Source organism: Chenopodium album, chromosome 10, assembly GCF_948465745.1.
Source record: "Chenopodium album chromosome 10, dcCheAlbu1.1, whole genome shotgun sequence".
In the NCBI taxonomy this organism is placed as follows: domain Eukaryota; kingdom Viridiplantae; phylum Streptophyta; class Magnoliopsida; order Caryophyllales; family Amaranthaceae; genus Chenopodium; species Chenopodium album.
This window is the reverse complement of record NC_137843.1, coordinates 11,797,030-11,814,721: the sequence shown is the minus strand read 5'-3', so window position 1 is coordinate 11,814,721 and position 17,692 is coordinate 11,797,030. Positions and strand designations below refer to the sequence as shown.

The following is a 17,692-nucleotide window of genomic DNA, read 5'->3' as shown; positions in this document are numbered from 1 at the left end:
GTATTATGTCATCCAAGTATATAAGTACTCTTTTATGTGAATGAAAGGAAAAACTGGCTTATCATTTTAGAAGTATGGAGTAGTTGCTAAGGTAATTTTTAATGTTACTCGGACTCGTCTCTAAGGTAATTTTTAATGCTATTTTGTGGAATGGAAGGAGTAGAATATTCAATTATTCACATGGGACAATTTAGTTCATCCAAAGATTAGGCCCTTTTTGGTTGGGAGGAACTGGAAGGAAAAGAAAAGAAAATAATATAAAATTACAACAATAATACAAAGTAAAATATAGATGAATAGAGCACATTAAATATTTTTTTTACGATAACAATAATAATGTAGAGTAATGAAATCAATTTAAAGGATCCTTTGTTTTCATACAATTTATGTACTGTATTAGTTTAAGTAATGTCAAAATGCGCAAACGATATGATTGTCATTTATTTATAAACAAATCATCACGTTAACCACTACTTGTAGAATACAATTATATGAATTACAAGGATTTATCTCTTTTTTTTCTTTCTAATTTGTTAATAATAATAATTTCTTTGTTCTTTAGTGAAGAGGTTATGGATACTTTTTAATAAGAAATTATAAGAGATGTAATCATCTATGACTTCTATGTGTTCAGTAATTTATAATATCTTACAAAATGGTATATAGTTGAAATTTACTTCAAAACTAAACGTCACTCACTCCCTATATTATGAGGTTGTTAAAAAGTCCCTTTCCCAAATATTCTTTTTGTAGCTAGACACGAGTTGTTGTGCAATCAATTTTCCTTAAATAAATATAATATGGTACAATGATTTCACAAATAATTGAGCACAAGTAGTCGATTTAAACCAAAAATTAAGTAAAATTTACCAAAAAAAAAAAAACACACACACACACACACTACGTAGTATACATTTTCGATTATCCAAGGCCAACAATACTTCTCATGGAAACCACTCCAATGTCAAACCTACCTCATGATTCTCATGATCCAAAAGATATAACTTCACCTTCCAAATTGGCCAAATATTTGCAAGAAGATGACATAACCCAAGAATGTCAAGATTTAATCTCCACCTTACCCAAAGAACAAGGATGGATTCTATCCCATCTTTACCAGTACCGAGGATTTTGGTATCCTTATATTCTGTTTGAAGGTTTGCTTTCATGCCAACGCCACTTCCAAGCTCGTGAGAGCGATATAATCCTCATCACTAACCCAAAATGTGGCACAACATAGCTCAAAGCGTTAGCATACGCTGTTGTGAACAGGAAAATCAATCCTCCAAAAGAAGATAACCACCCACTTCTCACAAACAACCCCCATGAGTTAGTACCTTTCTTAGAGCGTAAGGTCTATGCTGATCACCAAGTGCTTGACCTAACAGAATTGCACTCTCCCAGGGTGCTTTCGACACACTTGCCTGTCGAATTGTTACCGTTATCCATCAAGGAAACGGACTGCAAAGTTGTGTACCTAGCTAGGGATCCAAAGGATGCCTTCGTCTCATTATGGCACTTTTCAAACAACTTAAGGCCTCAAAATTGTGGTAAACTCCCACTAGAAGAGGCATTTGACAAGTTTTGCAAAGGTGTTAACTTTTGTGGGCCTTTTTGGGATCATGTTTTGAGCTCTTGGAAGTATAGCTTAGACAAGCCTAACAAGGTCTTTTTCTTGAAATATGAAGAGCTAAAAGAACAACCTAAGTTGTATTTGAAAAAATTGGCTGAATTTTGGGGGTGTCCTTTTTCTTTAGAGGAGGAAAATAATGGGGCTGTTGAAGAAATACTTGGTTTGTGTAGCTTTGATAATTTGAGCAATTTAGAGGTGAACAAGGTTGGGCAAATGACTTCAGGGGAGCATAATGAGTCCTTTTTTCGAAAGGGTGAGATTGGTGATTGGGCTAATTACTTCACTCGGGAGATGATTGAGAAATTTGATGAAATATCTTTTAACAAATTTCACCATTGTGGTTTAAAATTTTAAATCTTTTTCCGTTTTTATGAAGGAAATTTATGTATGCATATGCTACGAGATTATTATATCTTGTTGTGGTTTGAGATTCATGATGTACATTGGTTTTTATTTGGTTTGTTTTATGCTTCCTCAAGTTGAATGACACATTTCATTTAAGCACGTACGTTTACTAATGCATACTTTCTAATGCAAATATCTTTGATTACATATTAGCAAAAATTATAAAAATTTAATGCTTAAAAAATAGATTTAGAGACGAAGCTAACAAAACCCCACATGACTATACTTGTTCTCAACAAAAAATCACAAAATGAAATCAAAACAAGTTATGTGAATTGTGCACAAAGTCAAAATGTGTTATCTACGGAGTAATTTGAAATGGAGGAAGTATATTCAATTATTCACTTGGATTCAGACATATTCGTCCATTCAAAAAGTCACTCCACTGAGTTTTGTTTGTGGTATTATCAATAGTAATAACAACAATAATTTTTACGAATTAGAAGGTTCCCTTATCACCATACGGGGTGATTAGTTGAAATCAAATCCAAATCAGCAAACATATGATTGTCACGTAATCATAAAACTTGTGTGGAAGGTCGACGTGGTATTGAATTGAATATGATCTTAATTTTATTATTTTAACATAATGACCTGAATTTTAACATAGCGACCTTTATTAAAATTATGTGTACATGCATAATAATATTATTGTAGACTTTGAGATCCACACTTGCAAGCCAACTTTACATTGAATGTAGTGATCATAATTTTAACATAATAATCTATTAACCTTTATTATTCATATCGACTAATATATTGAAACTCTCATTTACTATGAAGTGTTCACAATTAACGATTTAGTTGAAATATATATATGAAACAAATATCAACTAGGGGTGGCAATTTGGGTCAACAGGTCGGGTTAAATTTTGGGTCGATTTTGGATTGTGTTTAGAAACTATCAAAAATAGTGTAAAAGTTAATATTATTATGAAATATGAAATTTGGTCAAATCAGGTTGAATTCTGATTGTTCGGATTGGGTCGGGTTCGGATTTCTCTCAGTAACTTCAGGTCGGGTTCAAATTGGGTTAACGGGTCGAGCTAGGGATTGCCAACCCTAATATCAACACCTTCTCCTCCACATCAAATGAATTACTTCTATGATTCTATCCAACATTAATTCTTATCTTTCCCCAATAGACCAACACAGTGATTTTAAAGAAGAGTGCCATATTGTGTAAAAAAAAAAAAAAAGTATCGTATTCAAGTTGCCGACCTAACTAATCAATTCATAATTTCGCAAAATTGTATATTCTTCATTTCTTCTGCTATCACGCAATATACCTATACTACGATTACACTATTATGATCCCCGATTGCCGACATAACTTACTGAAACAATTGCCAACTATATAATGCAAGGACAATTCACTAGTAATAAGGAGTAGTATAATAATACACTACTATACTAGTATATTTAATTCAGTAAAAATTATGAAGTTCTGACTAATCGTACAGCGCTGATTAAAGTGTATCGGAAGAACTTTCACTGGTTGCGAAATAAGTTCAGACAACCCTAACTGCGTTACTTGGACGACGTCTATTGATGGGGCATGCATTCGTTGCTGGTAATATAATGCTCTCATATACATGCATGGTATTTAGGACATGTTCTCATTTAGTGAGCTGAACTGAACTGATTGGAGCGGAGCTGAGCTGAGCTGAGCTGAGCTGAACTGAAGTGAACTGAACTGAGCTGAGCTGAAATGAATATTATGAGAGAAGGAAATTAGGAGCTAAACTGTGTTGAACTGAACTGATTGGAGACTTGGAGCTGAACTGAACTGAAATTAAACTGAAGTGAACAGACCTTTACTCTAAATGTAAATAATAATAATAATAATAATAATAATAATAATAATAATAATAATAATAATAATAATAATAATAATAATAATAATAACAATAATAATAATAATTGATTTTAAAACACCTATTGTGAAAGCACAATTTTAATAGCTATTTACCTCTTCTTCAATGAAGATGTGTCAAAATCAATTTTTAGATAATTTTATACTGAGTATTCCTTGTATATAAACAAGCAAATTTTATCTAGTGATTGTTTTGTTATGTTTGTAAACAGTGATGCAAACCGGTAATATGCCAGTTGGAGTAATAGGTCCGATCATATGTGCAACGCATATAAACAGTAGTTCATTGTTTGCAAATCGTTTATTTGACGTCGTTTAATCTGTCAAGGTTATGGCTGATTTAGATGGTTACCTCTTTTATATTTTCACCAATTTTTTTCCACTTTCCAAATTTAGGTGAGTACGGTTGATTCATTCATAAATTGCTATACATCATTGATCATGGTTAATTTATTTTCAAATCACTAAAATCCATTTCCCAACTAATCTAAATCTTCTACGTAGTAGTATAGCAAGATTAGCAACGCACTATTTAGATCCCAATCAATTGTCATAACTCATAAGATATACTGTAGTACATTACAATAATTGCACAAATGACTTAGCACGACAAGTCAACTAATACCAAAAGAAATAACATAAAATAAAATACTATTATACTAAACAAAATGCTCAATCTTCTCTATATATTAACCATATGTTATTTAAGAGTTCAATTATCCAAGGCTAACAATATTTCTCATGGCAACCAATCTAATATCAACCCTTTCTCATGCACCAAAAGATAAGATTCCATCTCCCAAATTGGCCAAATATTTGCAAGAAGATGACATAACCCAAGAATGTCAAGCCTTAATCTCAACCTTACCCAAAGAACAAGGATGGGTTCTATCCCATCTTTACCAATACCAAGGGTTTTGGTATCCCGTTAAGATGCTTCAAGGTGTGCTTTCATTCCAACGCCACTTCCAAGCCCGCGACATTGATATCATCCTTGCCACTAACCCTAAATGTGGCACAACATGTCTCAAAGCCTTAGCGTACGCTGTCATAAACCGGAAAATCAATCCCCCGGGAGGAGATAACCACCCACTTCAATCAAACAACCCCCATGAGTTAGTACCTTACTTGGAGCTTAAGCTTTATGCTGATCACCAAGTCCCTGACCTCACAAAACTACCCTCTCCTAGGCTGTTTTCAACACACTTACCCATTGACTCGCTACCGTTACCCATCAAGGAAACGGGCTGCAAAGTTGTATACTTAGCTAGAGACCCAAAGGATGCCTTCATCTCATTATGGCACTTTATGAACAAGTCAAGGCCTCAAAATAGTAAAATCACACTAGAAGAAGCATTTGACAAGTTTTGCAAAGGTATTAATATTTGTGGGCCTTTTTGGGATCATGTTTTGAACGCTTGGAAGTATTGCTTAGACAACCCTAATAAGGTCTTTTTCTTGAAATATGAAGAGTTAATAGAACAACCTAAGTTGTATTTGAAAAAATTGGCTGAATTTTGGGGGTGTCCTTTTTCTTTAGAGGAGGAAAATAATGGGATTGTTGAAGAAATACTTGATTTGTGTAGCTTTGATAATTTGAGCAATTTGGAGGTAAACAAGAATGGAAATTGTCTTCAGGGGAGCATAATAAGATCTTTTTTCGAAAGGGCGAAGTTGGTGATTGGGCTAATTACTTCACCGATGATATGATTGAGAAATTTGATGAAATTTTTGCAAGTGGTTTAAAAATTTAAGTTATTTTTAAATTGTATTTCTTTGAGGAATTTATGTGTTGGGTATTGTGTATCATGGCATCCACATAATTACTTCGTTACATAATTTCATATAAGTAGATTATTCATGAGTGTAAGGATCTCCTTGTCTTTTCTACTCATTTTCAAACTGTTTTAACCATTAATCCAGGTCGGGTTGATATGTAATAGATTTCGAACAAACAATTTACCTACTGAAAAAAAAATAAAGTTATGTTTATAATATATTTCATTCATTCATACATATGATTTACTCAAAATAAATAAATAAAAATCATACATATGAGTACCTTCTAGAGATAAGGCCTTTTATAGCAAAAATGAGGTTAGTGATTGCGCTAATTACCTCACTAAAGAGACGATTGAGTAAATTGACAAGATTTGCATAATCAATAACATAATACTAAAACAGACACCAGGGGGTGTCACTTCCTGGTGCTGTATTTTCCCTCCAAATTTTTTTTTTTTTTTTTTTTTTTTGGTCAATGCCATCAACTACCTATTATAAATAATATACAATATTCACCAAATCTTATTCACATATTTCCCAAATCTAAAAATATTCTCCATATCTATTAATTCCTAACTATAAATTTTACTCCATATATCATATACAATACTGATGAGTCAAATATATGGTTATTATCGTGTCTATAGATTTGGTGAGTGAGACGGGTAAAACATGTATTAGATTGTAGTTGGTAAAGCGAATGATATGACAAGAAAATTCTAATTTTTTTCCTTACGGAGTTAGAAATAAATTAGGGTCTGTTCACATTTACTGAACTGAGTTGAACAGAACTGAACTGAACTGATTGGAGCTGAACTGAACTGAACTGATTGGAGCTGAACTGAACTGAGCTGAAATGAATATTTTATGAGAGAGGAAAATTAGAAGCTGAACTAAACTGAACTGATTGGAGCTGAACTGAACTAAATTGAGCTAAAATGAGTATTTTATGAGAGAGGGAAATTAGAAGCTGAACTGAACTGATTGGAGCTGAAGTGAACTGAATTGAATTGGTTGGAACTGAACTGAACTGAACTAAAAAATTAAGTAAATGTGAACAGGCCCTAAGTCTACTTCTCTTCTATAGTTATGTGGAGCATTATTCATTTATTTTTCAATTAATAAAATAACATTATAAAAAAAATTTAAAAAATGCAAATAACATAAAATACTATTTAAATTACAATCCATTACTTTTGTATCGACCATTAGTAAATTAGCCCTTTATTACTAATTGAATTATCTTTATTTCTTTCCTACGAAATTAATAATTTGATTTATAGATTTATAAACCGTGCATCGCACGGGCACTATGCTATTATTTTTTAAAATTGCTACCAACCTATTGCATAATATTTTTCCCAATGTAGTTTTAATTTTAGTTTGAATTGTTTGCTAAACTGGAAATTGATACATTGCCTATTTCACTATTTGGTACTCTATCATGCAAACTACTCCGTAGTTAGCTCAAAATATTTTTATTTTTTATTTATTTATTTTCCTGAAGTACTAAAATAAATTATTACAGTAAGAACATGATTTTTTCACCTTGAGAAAATAATTTCAATTCAGTAAAAATTAATAGGGAAATTTCTAAAATTATTATGGAAATCATAAATCGAATTTTAAACATAAGGAAAATGAATGCAATCCCAGTTTTGCGCAATATGCTTAAAATTAGCCAATTTTGGCATAATCTGGAAACGAGCCTACCTTTCATCCCTATTTTATTAAACAAGCCTTTAATCAAATTTTTTTTTTTAATTGACAACCGATTTAAAAGGTGACTTACCACGTGTCCCCTTCCCATCAGCCCTGCCCCTACCTAAACGGCTACCCCTTCCCAGCCGTAGTACCACCCCCTCTTAAATGGCCACCCACACCCCTTCCCAGGCAGCTTGTCCTCAACATACCCCCGTCTTCCTCCCTTGGTGGTGAGACTATGCAGGATGCTTCGAGGGTACTGATTGTTGGGTTAGGGAGGGGGTTTTCGAGGTGGGGTAGGGTTTTTAAGGTAGCTGGATGGAGTTTTTAGGGTGGAGGTGGAACTTGGGCTGGTTGGGGTTTTCGGGGTAGCTAGGTGGGTTCCACGATGACAGGGTTTTGTTTTGAGAAAATTAGGGACAATGGTTGGATCGTTACCAAATTATGCATGCAAAGGTTGGCTTGCTTTGAGCCTGTTGTGCAAAGATGGAATTATTCATTTGAATTTTTCCTTTATCGAAAAAGTTGATGTGAATACTTAATCGGCCAATCATAATCCTCCATTTTTAAGGATGATCCTATCAAAAAAAAAGGGCACCATAACATGCCACGTGTTTTTCTACCGTGTCATAATTTTTCCCTTGTTTTTAAAAGGTCAAAATGTACTATAATGTATGTATAACAGTAAATACATTTATTTTTTCAAAAAAAGAAAATACATAATTACAGTATTTGAAAACCTATTTTTATTTTATAATAATTATTTTCAAAAATTAAAATTTAGAAAATAAAAAATTCATCATGATTTAGCACCTTATGCATTAAAAGCAAAGTTACTGAAAGATTTTTTTTCTAAATTTCATAAGTCAAATTCAAATTCCTCCAAAGCACAGATTCTAAGGACCTGTTCTCTTCAGCTTAATTTCATTTTAGTTCAGTTTAGTTCAACTCAGCTCAGCTCCAATCAGTTCAGTTCCTAATTTTCTTCTCTCATAAACAATTCATTTCAGCTCAACTCAATTTAGTTCAGTTCAGTTTAATTCAGTTCAGTAAATCTGAACATGCCCTAAATTAACAGCAAGTATATTGTATACCCATTCAAACAAACCCCAAAGTCCCAAACCGCAGCCAATTTTTCTAAATTACACCTTCGCAATTTCTGGCCACCACAAACCCCACACAGCAGCCAATTTTGCAGCCAAATATTGCAGCCAACAAGAACAACCTTGGTGGAGTAATATATTTAATTATTCACCTTGATCTTTAAAGATTTACTCCATTATGTTTTGTCTGAGGTAGATTAATAATAATAATAATAATAATAATAATAATAATAATAATAATAATAATAATAATAATAATAATAATAATAATAAACAATAACAATAACTAATAACAATAACAATAATAATAATAATAATAATCAAATAAAAGATGTAGTGATTGGTTGAAATCATGTCCAAATATGCAAACAATATGATTGTCGTTTTATATATAATAAATTACGTATCACGTTAATCATGACATGCAGAATTTGGTTAATTCTATCAATATCACAAAAGAATGAAAAGATTATGATGACTTTTTAATGCTTTTAGCCAAACAAATCACTTCGAGGATGCATATGATTAATAAACTACTCGTATTCTTTTGCCTCCAAATTTTTTGCCCTATGCGTTTTAAAATGTATGTATTGTAAATTATCAAAAATTTTGAAAATTTTAAATAGACATTATAATTTATAACGAATTTACATGATCCCACTTGACCATAATATTTCTTAGTACCTTAATTATATTAATGAACGAAATTCTAGAACTATTATGTCTATTAATAATGTTACAAAAGAGAATTAAATGTTTAATGACATAGTCACTAAACTATTCATAAACTTAAGATAAACTTTCACAATTATAAATTAACAATACTTAATACTCTATATCATATTCACTAATAATAATACTTATGGCTCCCAATATGAGATATATAATATCTCTTGATCTTTGTAATATAAGTGAAGGGGTGGGAGGGGGGAGGGGGGTAAAAATAAAATGGTGTTTAAAATATGAACTACTAGCAATACCTCTTTCACTTTATTTTTATTTTAAAAAAATATTTAAAATGGTGTATATATTAAAAAATATTCAACGATTGATAATTTTGATGTAATTAGGGGATTGAACTCAATTGAATTGATCGACTTATGAAAAAAATTAGGCATTAAAAAGACTACAATATTTTATATTGTCAAAACTAAATTCGATGTTGGAACACCCAGTCACAAAAGGCAAGTAAATCACATGTAATAGGCTAGAAAATAAAGGTTTAGTGGCCTACTATGTTAAGTTTTTCATTGAATTTTTAATTATAACATAACATTAATAAATAGTTAAGTAATTAATTTATAAAGGATCTTGGTAACGAACGCTCCCGGGGCATTGGATAAACATTTAAAATATTACCTAAAGTGGTATTAATTTGGGAAAGCATGACAAAATCACGCGTCGATGAGTGTAATTAATGTTAATTTTTAATTTAATTCTTCTACTTTTAGCTAGCTTATCCAACGCCTCCGGAGCGTTCGTTAGCTTTTACCATTTATGAAACTACTTTATGCATCACGCATATAGGCTAGTATCTCAGTTATGAACTAGCTAGCTAGGTTGGTTAACAATGGAAATAGAATTTAGAGTATGCTGTCACGTACGGACCGTTTCTTTAGTGTCCCGGCACAATCATTCTCATATGAGGCAATATCCCTATGAGTCTAGGTGATTCAGGTGCCTCACAGGCAATATGCACTCGTCTTGTGACAATGCTTTATATTGGATTGAAACACGACCAGACTCCCATGTGGTGCGTGCAATTGGACAATGGTTGATCCAGCACTATTGCGTGAGTGAAAAAGGGCAATGTGGCTTGTAAAGCTCTTTCGTTGAGTGTGCGATTAAGACAAGACTCAAAAAATTGAAGATGCCCAAGCAAACTCTCTACCAATTTTTCTTCATTCGGACATGTTAGTTTAGTTGTACTATAGAAGTTTAGCCTTCATTTTGTTTTAAGTGGTGACATATTAATTAGTTTGTCTCTTTATAAATTTGTTTAATTAAAACTTCTATTGCAGATATTATGTCCAATCAATATTCATGTTTGAGTTTTATATCAATTAATACCGTACTTTGGACAATTGGACTCCGTATCTCTTCACAAATACGAGTAAAATATTTTGAGTGGGACAATACATACATTTTGGAATTACTTGTATTAAAGGGGTATTCAGTACTTAATCAAATTTTTGTTTGACAGGAAAGGGAATATAGTACTGAAAATTATTCTGGGACTATAATATTGAATTTTTATTTTATTTTATTTTGTTTTGTTTTGTTTGCTTATTTGATGTGAAAAAAATATATACCCTAGTGCAACCGACGATACATATAACAAATTAAAGGGATTGGTCAACTTTTGAGACCAAAAAATTAAATTCGATTTTATGATTTTGAATACCATAGGTCCATAATTAAAAATCGTGGTGCGGAAATGTTATATGATTATATCTCATGGGGCCTTTTTTTTTTTTTTTTTTTTTTTAACACGAGGCCTACGTAACGTGTGAAATAGCCCTGATTATAGGGCATTATCAGGTTGAAAGTAAATGTCCTTAAAACTTGGCGCAATCCTTTCGAACCAATTCACTTGTGCTGGATGAGACAAAAAAGACCTAAAATAAGTAGAAATAAGGAGAACAAAACCATGAGAATAGACTTGTTAGACATCAAACCAAATGCGACGAAGTACTTCGATGTTGTCAAGCATCTTATATACAAGTAAATTTCCAGATAGAAAAAACAAGACTACTGAACACTAGGGAAATGCAATATGACAATTACTTACTATTTTCATTCTCTATATGATTTTTTGGAATTATATACTATAGTGATTAATTGCCTTTCAGTCGAAGTGTAGTACATACATTGTCCTTTAATTTATTGTTGTGTAAATGATCGTATGGACCACCATGAAGCAGAAGCCTCCCGAGTTATTGTTGCCAAGGACAATTGTACTACAAATAAGCTATCTTTTGAAAGAAGAAAGATTGCTAGATAGCTAAATATCAAGTATTGTCCCTTTAATGAAGAAGTAAGACCACATTATCTTCTACGCATGCAGTTCTTAATCAAATATTCATAATAATTCTTTGACTTTAGGCAGGAAGTAACATTTTTATATCAAAATTAATACTTTCTCTATTCATTCGTTTTAGTAATATTACATTGCAACAATTGATTGAACTTTTAATTCGCACTGTTCACCACTCTTGTTTGACCACATATTATGATCATTATACATTAAGTAAAATTATAGTCACGTGGAGTCTCGTTAGTTGAGTCTCGTGAAATACTTTCACAATATCAGCTATTTGTTGTAATTTTTACTCTTATATAATGTAATTGTTCTAAATGTGTTTTGAAATGCGTAATTTCATCCTTGTTGCAATACTACTAGAACGGAGTAAGTATTACACTATTACGTATACACTCACTATATTAGGTGGTGATCTTCTTCGTACCATAATCTACGATCCTGTTTGATAAATGGTTATTATTACATTCTAATCCGTGAATTTCCTATCCTAATTATAGATTTGTCTTTGTAGCAAAACACAATTTGGAGTCCAATCACTTTTTGTTTTTGGTTTATTTATTTATTTTTTTTAGGAACCAACAATCAAGTTGTGTTTAGTAGATACAATATATGGTATAATTCTTCAAAAAAAAAAAAAAAAAAAAAAAAGAAAAGAAAAAAGATACAATAATTATTACAGTAGCACCCAACCTCTATATATAGTAACAACATAGCAAGTGTTATGTTCAATCATCCAAGGCCAACATTATTTCAGATGGCAACCACTCTAATATCAACCCTTACTCATAATTATCATGATCTAAAAAAGCCAATAATAACTCCATCTCCCCCAAAATTGGCCAAATACTTACAAGAAGATGACATAACAGAAGAATGTCAAGCCTTAATCTCCACATTACCAAAAGATCAAGGATGGGTTATGTCCTATCTTTACCAATACCAAGGGTTTTGGCATCCTATTAGGCAACTCCAAGGTGTGCTTTCATGCCAACGCCACTTCCAAGCCCGCGACACCGATATCATCCTCATCACTAGCCCTAAATGTGGCACTACATGGCTCAAAGCCTTAGCATATGCTGTCGTAAACCGTAAAACCAATCTCCCTAGAGGAGATAACCATCCACTTCTCTCAATCAACCCTCATGAATTAGTACCTTTCTTAGAGCTTAAGGTTTATGTTGATCACCAAGTCCCTGACCTCACAGAACTGCCCTCTCCTAGGCTGTTTTCCACACTTACCGGTCGAGTCGCTACCGTTATCCATCAAGGAAACGGGGTGCAAAGTTGTGTACCTAGCTAGGGACCCAAAGGATGCCTTCATATCATTGTGGCACTTTGCAAACAAGTTGAGACCTCAAAATAGTTGTAAGCTCCAACTAGAAGAGGCATTTGACAAGTATTGCAAAGGTGTTAGCCTTTATGGGCCCTTTTGGGACCATGTTTTGAGCTATTGGAAGTGTAGCTTAGATAAATCTAACAATAATGTGTTTTTCTTGAAATATGAAGAGTTGAAAGAACAACCTAAGTTGTATTTGAAAAAATTGGCTGAATTTTGGGAGTGCCCTTTTTCTTTAGAGGAGGAAAATAATGGGGTTGTTGATGACATACTTGGTTTATGTAGCTTTGATAATTTGAGCAATTTAGAGGTGAATAAGGTTGGGAAATTGTCTTCAGGAGAGCAAAATAAGGCCTTTTTTCGAAAGGGCGAGGTTGGTGATTGGGCTAATTATTTCACTCAAGAGATGACTGAGAAATTTGAAGAAATTTGTTTGGACAAATTTCAACATTGTGGTTTGAAGCTATAAATTAGTTTGAATTTCTATATTATTAGATTATTATGTGATTCATGGTCATTTATGTTGTTAGTAGTAGCTCTAATAAATGTTGTGAAATGTAACACACATATAATTATATATATTGTATGTAATATCTAGAGAATAAGACATTTTCTTTTTACTCCAGTGAGGCTATGTTATTTAGATGAAATACTACAAGAGGGGGGGTGAATTGTAGTATAGAGCTTGCTAGTCACTTTTCGCGGAATTAAAAGAAACTTAACGCAATAGAGAAATAGTGCAAGAGAGATTTTACGAGGAAAACTTCCTAGGCCAAATAGGAAGTGAAAAACCTCGACCCCAAGGGATTTTGACTCAAAACATTCCACTAAAATAGGCCAACGACTCTGTTACAACCTATGAGGAACTAGAGCCTCTACCGAGTTCCTCAACGAACTCATATCCCTAACAACTATTCCCTCTAATAGTTGCTGCTCGAAATCTTCCCTCAAAGACCTCTCTTCTCACTCAAGACTTCACTCAAAGCCTTACTCTTTCTCTTTCTCTCAAGCTTCACTCAAAGCTTTCTCTACATACAACGAACTCACTCAAGTTCTCACCCCAATACAAGAGTTCACTCAAACCCTTATAAATTCCCCATTACAAGAGTTCACTCAAACCCTTAAACAACTCTCAAATACATATAAAAAGCTAATATGTTGGACACTTTGAGATATGTAAGGAACTTGGAACCTGAAGGAACTGACTCAAAAACGTGGAGAGAAAATATAATTCTTTTCTACTGCTCTTCCACTTGAGACATACGCTATTTTGGAATGACTCACTGAAGTCAGACAGTTTGGAATGAATGAAAACTTCTCTTTTTATAGTGCTTCAAAGACAAACCCATTCACCCCATGATCTTCAACCATAATAGTAGTGCTTCCTAAATTCTAGGCATTATCTCCATTAACTCCATGAACATAAGAAGTAATGGAAGACATGGATTGGAGTTAAAAACATGTTCTCCATGATCTCCTTATTTTTCTCCAGTAAAAAGCTGTTTCAAATTAAACGTGAAAAGTAATTTTTATTTTTTCAAAAACTTAATAAATAAAAATAGAAAATATAAAACACTTAAATCCTAACCGAATCAGATTTTTATCAATTAAAAACTGATTCGGATTTTATTCATTAAAAATTTATAAAAAACTATTTTATCCTAAAACAACTAACCCATTTAATTTGAAATATTAAACCAATTAGAGATTAGATAGGAAGCAACCTAAGTAAATCCCTAAAATATAGGAGAAGATAAGGAGAATAAAATATATTTTTGACTAACAAGAAAATCAGATTTTATTTTAAAAACTTATCTTTTATAAAATAAAATCTATTTAAAATAAATAATACTTAGTCAAAACTAACTACCTAAAAAGTAGGCAAAGATAATGCAATGACTATTAACGTTGAAAACTGACTTTTAGAGCTGTGCAAACTCGTGTTTCTCCTATACATGAATTTTAGACTAACCCGTGAGGAACTGGCTGGTCAGCAACACCCAGTTCCTTCCAGAGTGTCAGTTCCTTCGAGATTAAAGTTCCAATTTAGTTCCATAGGCATGTTCCAAACAATTTATCTTGTCCAACATACTTACATGATTCCTAGAAAAATATACTCCTATTTTTCTGTCTTCATGTTTCTTCCGATGCTTCTGTCCCTGTCAAGGAACTTCTCTTTTCTTGTTCCCCCTCAGGAACTGCTGCTTATTCCTTGCAAAGAACATCTTCTCATTCTTCTTAAGAACTGCATGTAAAGTCTAACAATACGTTTGTACGTTTAGACTTCTTCTCTTTGTGTTCCCCTAAGGAACTCAAGCACGATCCATACATTGTATGTAGGGAACCTTCTTTGATAATGATCTAATCTGTACTCAACAACCTTCATGCTTCCTGACTTGTTCATGCACATCTCAATACACATATTAGTTAGATAATCATCATTTGTTCATCATCATCATCAAAACCTTACAACAGGCTAATTATTGGGGTAATTTGATGAGAGTTGCATCAAATATTTCCATCTTTTTGGTCTAAATGATGTTTTAGTTTGTGCCCTTGTGGCTTGTGCCAACGGTATAATGTCAAGATTGTTAGCTACGTAGTTAACTAAATATTTCAATTTATACAATACATAAATTATTACTTTTTTTTTAAATTTTTGCCCCATTTAACTTTTCACGGTCTCCAAAACACGTCTTAGAACGTACATATCTTCATTTCTGTACATATAAAAATTCTAAAAACACAATATTAATAAAATATACAGTGGGCCGAATCTAATAAGATCACTCATGACTATATTATCTCTTATAGATTAACGATAATTTACGGTCAAAATTTACAAAGTTTGACCTAAAAAAGGACCATGGGGCTAATATAAAGGTATAGAAGATATATAACTTTTTTAGTTCGTTTAAGGTCAATGACGATTTTTTAACAGTAGCCCAGGCATGCCGATCATGTTTGCCAATGAAGAACTTTAAGTATCAATAAATTAAATTCTCCATAAGTAAAAATTATAAAAGTTATATATTATGATAGTATTAGTTGAGATGGTTCTTACAAAATCCACATGAATATATTTTTCCTTACACATATTTCATAAAAGATGGTCAAAAAAGAGATGGTGAATAATAATAAAAATTAAAGTGGATCAAATAAAAAGAACGGGGAAATACAAAATACAAAGTATTTTTCTCTAACATTAATATTGTTATCTTGGGGGCATCATGCCTACGCAACCACAACTACACAGCTACACTACAAGATTTTACATGCTACAAATAGAACATATTGGGGCCAAGTAGATCTAGTCTGTTTTGAGTAAATTTTGTACTGTTCTTTTAAATCAACTAAAAATTAATTATATGTACTGATTAAAAATTATTTTTTTATTATTTTCTATTACGTATTATATTGTTATTCAAAGTTATCAATTTTAACTGGTTTAATTTATTTTTTTCCCCTAAATTTAAACTTATTTTCCTAAATTAGAATTATCATTTTTGTTAAACTTAAATTTCTACGGAGTACATAACTAAATATTTCGTTTAGGGTGAAGATAATATGGCCTTACGTCCTTACTAACTAAGTATTTCATTTAAGGTGAAGATAATATGGCCTGATGCCCTTACTAATATACTTCGTAATAGGTTTGTGTTGGATTTAATTATTTTGATGATGACACAACCTTACTTACTTACATACTAATAAAGGCTTGATTGTTTGAGTGTGTGATCAGTGCAAAGACTAGGAGAATTAAGTGTCGAGCAAAGATACCATGAGGAACAGGAAAGCCAGAAACAAAGCTATCCAAAAAGAAGAGTTCCTTCACAGGAACTGGCGCTTCAGAAATGAAGACTTGAGAAGAGAAGGTTCCCTCAGGGAACAAAAGCTTCAGAGAAGAAGCATCACCAGAGAAGAGATGTTCCTTGCAAGGAACAGAAGCCTCGGAGTAGAAGCTTCATCAGAGAAACATGAAGACTAAATATTTTTATATTTTAGGATTTATGTAAGTATAAGAAAGTTAGTTACATTCGAATTTACTGTGTGGAATTGGTCTAAGAAGATAAAATTGTGCATGCTAGTTTTTAGGAAAACGGTTGCTTTCTAAAACGTTTATCTTTTGAAAGGGATTTTATTTCTTTCTGAATTTCGAAAATATCTTGTGCAAAAAGATTTTATTTTATTTTCTTATTTTCGAAAATATCTTCTGAAAAAATAAAATCGCCATGTTTTCCAAAACTTGCGGCCTACTCTCCCACGTTCTTCATCAAGTCGTGGTTCTGCAAAATTGAGGAGTTCATGGTTCCTTAAATTAAGGGACATGATCTTCTTAGTGGGCATGAGTAGTGGCGTAATGGGTTTGCAGCACAATGAAGTTTTTCCAAGGCGTTTTGTGATCTATAAATAGCTCTTGATTTCTTTTGGAAAAACTCGTCCTTGCTCACATAAGTTTTCAAGCTTTTAATTGAGTCAAGCGTCCAATTCCACATAAGTTGATTAGAGTGTTCTTAATGTTCTTATACTAGAGTTTGTTTTTCTTTCGAGTTGTAATTGGGAATGGGGAAGTTCGAGTGAACATTTGTGTATGAGAAAGAGAAGAGAGAGAGAGAAGAGAGAGAGAGAAGAGAAAGAGAACAGAGAACATAGAAGTGAGAAGAGAGAAAGAGAAGAGAAGAGTAACAAGTTGGGTGACTTGTTCCTCAGGGTCTCAAGTTCGTAGAGGAACTTGAGTTTGAGTCTTTAGCTTGTAATAGGATCATTTGCCCTATTATAGTGAAGATTCTTTTCCCAAAATCCCAAGTGG

At 32.5% G+C, this 17,692-nt stretch overlaps 3 pseudogenes; all 3 read left to right on the top strand.

Annotated features, from left to right (window-relative positions):
* The first annotated feature begins 961 nt into the window (after positions 1–961).
* Positions 962–1,987, top strand: LOC145564810 (cytosolic sulfotransferase 12 pseudogene; annotated as a pseudogene).
* Positions 1,988–4,654: 2,667 nt separating this feature from the next.
* Positions 4,655–5,668, top strand: LOC145564808 (cytosolic sulfotransferase 5 pseudogene; annotated as a pseudogene).
* A 6,627-nt stretch (positions 5,669–12,295) lies between these two features.
* On the top strand, positions 12,296–13,386 carry LOC145563569 (cytosolic sulfotransferase 5 pseudogene; annotated as a pseudogene).
* The last annotated feature ends 4,306 nt before the right edge of the window (positions 13,387–17,692 follow it).